Genomic DNA, 6,978 nt, shown 5'->3' with positions numbered 1-6,978 from the left:
TCATGAATTTAGTTGTCAAATCGGTAAACTTCCTGATGTTCCCTATAATTGTGAAGCTTGCTGGTTAATCAGAGAAAGTATTGCAAAGGTTTTTTGAACCTCTTGAAATCAGAAATTTTTATGACTGAACATCGTTATCCTGAACCTGAACTCTCAGACAGTTTGTGTTTATGGAAATAGATCTTCCTTGTTTTGATCTTACCACGCATATTAATCTCTTGAACGTAAAATTGGAAGGCTAAAAATCCCTTGTTAGTGACTTATACTAGCATACATAAGCTGATTCTTTTTGAGAAGCACTAGGGATCCAAGAACTCTATAACATGTGGATCGTTTCTGCCCAAAATACTACCAAATTCCCAAAAAATTACGTTTTAGAAATCATGTTCAGGAGTTTGTTAATCGGTTTGAGGATTTTGACACATCATCAAAAGAAATTCAATTGTTTCAAAAGCCGTTCAAGTATCCTAAGACGTTGTCCGATGCCTCATCGCCACTCTCTCCTGTTGCCGCAGTCTTGTACATCCATTGATTTTCTTATTTCGTGTATCTATGATCAATTTAGTCTTCCTCGGTTTCGTTTTTCATGTGGGATCAATTCCATAATATTTTTTTGGTAATTTTCCCTTGGTACTCTATTTTTACCTTAATAAATGTAATGCTATTGTCTTGAATCTTTATACTCCACCTACATTCCTCTGAAATATTTTGGCCTGCCAGAGCTACAAACTGGCCCTCGGCCCAAAAGGTTCGAGTGCACTGTTCTCACACATAGGGACACAAATAAAACTATTTATCAAAATTACTTTTATTGCCTCAGACATATAATAGAAAAATGAAATAACATTTTACGAACATAAAAAAAATATCACTTAATAGAAAAATATTGCATGTATTTTGCTTATTATCTATCATACAATAAACAAGTTTATGTCAACAACTGACTTCAACTATAAGTTCGACATTAAAATTATTGTTAATCAGCTGTACATAATTCTATTTGGTCAAACGTTTTTTTTTTGGTATTAAATTTTTTATTAATAACAATAAATGTAAAAATTATTGTGAATGATTGTAGTAAAAATAAGTCATTTAAAAACGGACAATATGAATACAGTTTAATAAAAAATACAACACATTTTATTGAACATTTTTTACTGAAATGGCACACATAATATGAAAATTCATGATAAAGTTACGTGCTGTAATCCATATTCATCCATATTAATATTATTGCAGAAAATTGCGAAAAAATATTTGGTGCAATGGGACTACAAACAGCCAGAAACATGATTTGGGCACATTAGATTAAAAGATAATATCCATTTCAAATTGAACTCTTCAATATTCATACATAAATGCTAATTCTGTTAGAAATGGAAACAAGTAGTTAGAGAACAAAAGAAATCTTACTTTTTAAATATACTAAAGTAATATATTGAAAGATCTCAGAATGTGAAGTAGCAGGAATCGTAAGATGATAGAACTATACAAGATACAATAAAGAAGGGGAGACCAGGAAAGACTTCTAATAGGTAGAGTAACATAAAATACAATAATAATAGTGGATGAGTGAAATAGTAAAAATTGAAGAAATCTTGATTAAACATAACCTTTTGAATAAAATTAAATTGCTATAATTTAAGACTAAATAATCGAACAAAACCTATGAATAACAGAGAGGAAAAACTTCAGTGGTATAGAGGAAAATGGAAAAACATTCAACACCTGAAACAGTATGAGAATAAGATATAGTGTCAAAATACAAAAATAATTTTACTGTTCAAATCGTAGGAAGCCCCTATTTCAAAAGATCGCCATATTCAATATGAAGAAGGCAAACGTAGATGAATTTATTTCACCTACGAAATGGAGAATAATGGACAGTTACCATTTTTAGATACTTTAGTAATTAGGAATAGTAATAGGTTAGAATTTTTTGTATTTAGGAAAAACACCGCTACGTGCAGGTACATCCCCGCTGATTCTTTTCATTGAATCCAACATAAGATGGCCAGCATCCATTTTCTGGTATATCGGTTAATCCACTTTTCGCTCACCATCGAGAGATACTATAAGGAAAAGTCCTTCATTGAGGATGTAGTTGTACTCAACGGTTATGAAAAGAGAATTGTAAATAGGTTAATTGATCGTCATAGGTTTAAGAAATCTCTATCAACTTTTTTCCAAACCCAAAGTACCCAAATATAAGAAAAATTTGCTTTGATACTTTGATGCTTTATAAATCCAACAACACATTAAAAATTGTTGGGCAATCTTAAGGATAAAATACCAAATTTGGAAAAGAGTTTGAAATATGGACGGACCGGAAAATCAAGTATTGCCGATCACGCTGTCAGTCACAATCATTGCATAAATATTAATAATTTAAAATTGTTAAAAAATGTATGCAATAATAAATTATTGGATGTATTTGAGAGCATTGAAATTGCTAGATTTAAGAGTAGCTTAAATAGGGACAAAGGGCCAATTCCTTACAGCTCACTCTTTAGTTTAGTAGTCAAAAAATAAACATGAATATTCCCGCCAAGGAGTTTTCCCACTGAAATTAATTTTTCGCGGGAGGTGGCTTATGGGTGAAAAAATTTAGTACAAAACAGGTATGTCAAGTTATTAGATTTTAGTTTACCCTCAGTGTCTGAAGACGATAGGTTGGTTATCGAAACGCGCGTTAGACAGTATAATTGTTGTTGGTGTAAACAGTATATTCAATATACTATTCTGCACGTTTACCGATAGTTCTTCCCAAAGAATGATGACGTTAAATCATCTGTTTTATAAGCATATCTCAAATAGAAATGTTACTACACAAACTCGGTACATTATATAAACCTACATTGATAAATTGTACGCTATATAAACCCTATTATCGTTAGAAGTTTTCAATGTGGAAGGGTAAACGTTACATGTACTAGAAGGTCCTTTTGTAAACAAACAATCCTAAAGTCCTTTCGCATGAATTCATGTCCCATTTAATATTACTCAAATCAGATGAATTGAGATATTTACCTCCTCCCTAACCGATGCAACACTAATGGAAACAACTCAGTTCAGCTTATTTGACAAATGATTGAAAAGTTTGACGAAAGATTTACTTGTCTTTTGGCTATTGCCAGTGATTAACATAATGGTTAATATTTGTGAATTTATTTTTATTTAGTTAGGATACAAGAACAGATGGGATGTAATAATATCGGCTCGAAATAAATTAGATCATTTGCAAAAGATAAGCTATGAATGGGATTGAATGTTTAAAATATAAAAAGTTGAAGACGATTTCTCTCGAAAACTGTAAAAACTAGGGAATTCAAACAATAGCACATTTTTCCTGAAAAATACCTTATAATTTTAGAATTTACTGTAAAATTTATCATAAACCTAATATATAAAATTTTCAAGTTGACATGATTGCTGCATCTCTCCCTTAAACAGTTCATAATGAATAGCGGGGTATTTTAGTTATATTTAAAAAAAAAACAGAATTAACAACATCTTGTTTAAAGGTCGTCAGCTCCCATGGGAGGGACGTTTGTGTAAGGGTAAATTATTTTAAATGGACATTAAATCACATAATGGATTGAAACGCCATAAAAATAATCAAATACAAAAAAAAACGAAACTTTCCGCGGGTCTATTGACACTTCTGTCATATTATTTCAAACCTGAAATCATTTTCATTTGAAATAACTCATGAAAATTTTGAAATAAAATTATGTATAACTTACAAAGTTTTTAAAGATATTTGTTGATATATAAACTTACGACATATACTATAATCTATATACTATAAACTATAATCAAAGAGGTAATATAAAAAATGGGAATTCTATACCTAAAATTAGATATGTTGCAATACAGGTGGAACCAAAATAGTACCACCACTCCAGCTTTGACGTTTACTAGCTCTCTCAGGTGTTTTAAGTAATGCAATGATAAACAAATTATGGCAGTGTAACTCATATCATGGATTAGTTTAAAAATAAAAAGGAACTATATTGAATAAAATTGAAAGATATTGCAGATTTTACACTAAACAAACTCATATTTAATTGAGCATTCTAAAACCTTAACCTTACTTAAGTAGAAAAAGGAAAAACTAATTCAAAACTAAAGGAAAAACTCCAAAACAAATTTATCGAAATGTACTAAAATAATTTAAGTTATTAAAAAGCTATTCTACTACTTACTTAATAAATATTAATTATTTTTAAACTTGAGACTTTACTCAAATTGATACTATTATCATACGCTGCAATGTACAAAGTAAGTAATCACTAATTAATACGTATGAGCACTTTAAACTATATTAAATATATTTGTAACTAATGAACTCAACGTTTAATAACAACTGAAATGATGTAAAATAATTGCTATTTTATACTTCCATAATAAAATGCATATTTTCTTTCACCACAAGAAAATTGACTAATATAAAAAACATATGAGCTCAAGTTTTCATCAATTGGATGCACTATAATGCAAAAAAAGGTTTATTCGTAATGACATTTTCTAAATTTTTTTTGTGGATAAATAATATTAAAAATATAATTTTCAAATAAAAATCGGAATGTTTACGAAGTATTCATTTTCTCAATATTTAAATGAGAATTTCCTAATTACCAAAAGGTTGGCCAAATCAATAGAGAAGGAGATTCTATATAGTCTTGAACATGTTAAAGACACATCAAATTTGAATGAGGTAAGCATCTTATAAGCGTTTTATTGCATTATAAATGTATGACACGAATGCGGTGCCTCTCAACGTCTTATAACAGAATGATACTTAGGGAGTTCAGAGGAGTTTCATAATATTAAGCGAGAAGCTGAATATAATAAAGATGACAATAGAATGGTATACAACGTTAGTATAAAAAATATTGTTAACTTGAAACATTAAACTCAGTGGACATTCAATAATCCGGCGCCCCCCGTAAATCGCCACTATTATAGAATTTATTTGATAATAATTGCTGAAGTAACACCACTACTATGGTCGACATGGAGCTACTCTTTTAATTCTGATCGCTTAGTTTGAATTCTACATATGATAGCGGTACGGGCTATCGTGTGTTCACCGACAATTAAAGAATAAAAATGCAATTTTGTAGTTTTGGACCACTCAAACGGTAATTAATCTTTCAGTAATAAATATTTCATATTAACAACTATTAACGGTGTGTCAGGCAAGAGACAGACACTAAAGAAAGCTAAACGGTGGCGTATTTATACATGTGGTTTCTTCATGAAACCATGCTGGCCTTGAACGCTAAGAAGGGCTAAATAGTTTCAAAAGCCATTATTGCAGCAGAGAAATTATGCCACTTGCTATTTCAATTCAAAGTTTTGTAAAAGGTGAAACGTTCGTTTCTTATAACGAAAAATCCGTACCTGGACGAAAAGTAGAGAAAGAAAATTTAACCATATCATGGTGATCGTTGGAAATCTAATAAATCACTCGCATTAGAAGACATTCATTTACTTGTATGCTGTTATGGAGATAATAGTGCCTGGACTACAAAAAGTGGTTTGATAAATGCTTAGTACCAGAATTTAGAAAATAGTTGAAAGTTCATAATTTCCTTAAAAATCATTATTGCTTCTTTATAACAGTCATCAATTGAAAAAGAATTGACGACAGAAGATAAACGCATCACTGCGATGTGTCTTCCGACAAACTGCATTAATTCAACCAATGGATCCACATGTAATTCAGTTTGTCAAGCAAGATTATTAGAAAAACCTATCAGCTAATGTAAAAAAAACGTTAAAAAACTTTATACAGGGTGCGGCAGCATAACTTCCTTTTTTAAAAAGTTCGCCATTTAGTCGGTAGATGTCGTAACGGAGTGCTAGTGGTCTCGTTCGAGAGGGGGGACTATAAAGTTTTGTCCCGGCACAGTTCAGTCGCCATCATGCGTTGGAACAGTGAGGAGCGTGCGTTTGCCGTTGAGGTTTACTTTTCGAGCGGATGTTCTGTGATCGCAACCCAGCGCGCCTTTCGGAATCGCTTTAATTTAGCCCCCTTGGCCCCTGTCCCGGACCGGAAATCAATTGTTACGTGGGTCACTACGTTCAGACAAACTGCAAGTGTGACAAGACGAAGAACTGGAGTCCCTCGGCCCATTAGATCACCGGAGAACATTGAGTTAGTTAGAACTTCAGTGTTGCGATCACCACGGCGTTCTGCGCGCAAACATGCGTCTGCCCTTGGACTTTCCGATCGTTCTGTGAGGAGAATACTTCATGATGATCTTCATTTTCATCCATACAAGATGGCAATTGTGCAGGAACTTTCTGAACGTGACTTCAATTCTCGGAGGAACGCGTGTGAGGTTTTTCTGGAAGTCGTTCCTGAGGACGCTATTGTTTTTTTTAGTGATGAAGCCCATTTTCATTTGTGTGGATCCGTAAACAAACAAAACATGCGCTACTGGGCTGATACCAATCCTCGACAATTGCATCAACGGCCTTTGCATTCACCTAAAGTCACAGTGTGGTGTGCAATTTACTCACGTGGAATTATTGGTCCCTGGTTCTTTGAGGAAAATGAAGTCACAGTGACAGTGAATTCGCACCGGTATGTAAACATGTTACAGGAATTTTTTTTCCCACGGCTAGATGAGTTGGACTTAGGGGACACTTGGTTCCAACAAGACGGAGCAACGGCACACACTTCAAGAACATCGATGGCTGTTTTGAGGGAACACTTCCCAGAGCGCCTTATCTCAATTAGGGGCGATTTGGAGTGGCCAGCCCGCTCTCCCGATTTGACCCCTTGTGATTATTTCCTATGGGGTTTTTTGAAATCCCGTGTGTATGTGAACCGTCCAAGGACCCTACAAGATTTGAAGACGAACATCCAGGAAGAAATTGCCAACATAACGCCTGCTATGCTGGCAAGAGTCATGACAAACGCCAGAAATCGGTTTACTCAGTGTATGGAGAATGGGGGACGTC

The 6,978-nt window shown here is 33.2% G+C and overlaps 1 protein-coding gene across 1 annotated transcript in view; it reads right to left on the bottom strand.

Moving 5' to 3' along the window:
- Positions 1–792: 792 nt before the first annotated feature.
- LOC130447589 (cellular tumor antigen p53) overlaps positions 793–6,978 on the bottom strand; it is a 39,480-nt gene continuing 33,294 nt past the window's right edge. Inside the window, exon 10 of the mRNA XM_056784483.1 lies at positions 793–5,793. The gene's annotated coding sequence lies outside the window, so the exon portion shown is untranslated. The remainder of the gene's footprint in view (positions 5,794–6,978) is intronic.

This window comes from Diorhabda sublineata, chromosome 8 (assembly GCF_026230105.1).
Source record: "Diorhabda sublineata isolate icDioSubl1.1 chromosome 8, icDioSubl1.1, whole genome shotgun sequence".
Lineage (NCBI taxonomy): Eukaryota > Metazoa > Arthropoda > Insecta > Coleoptera > Chrysomelidae > Diorhabda > Diorhabda sublineata.
The sequence above is the reverse complement of the archived record's forward strand: the minus strand, read 5'-3'. Positions and strand labels throughout refer to the sequence as shown.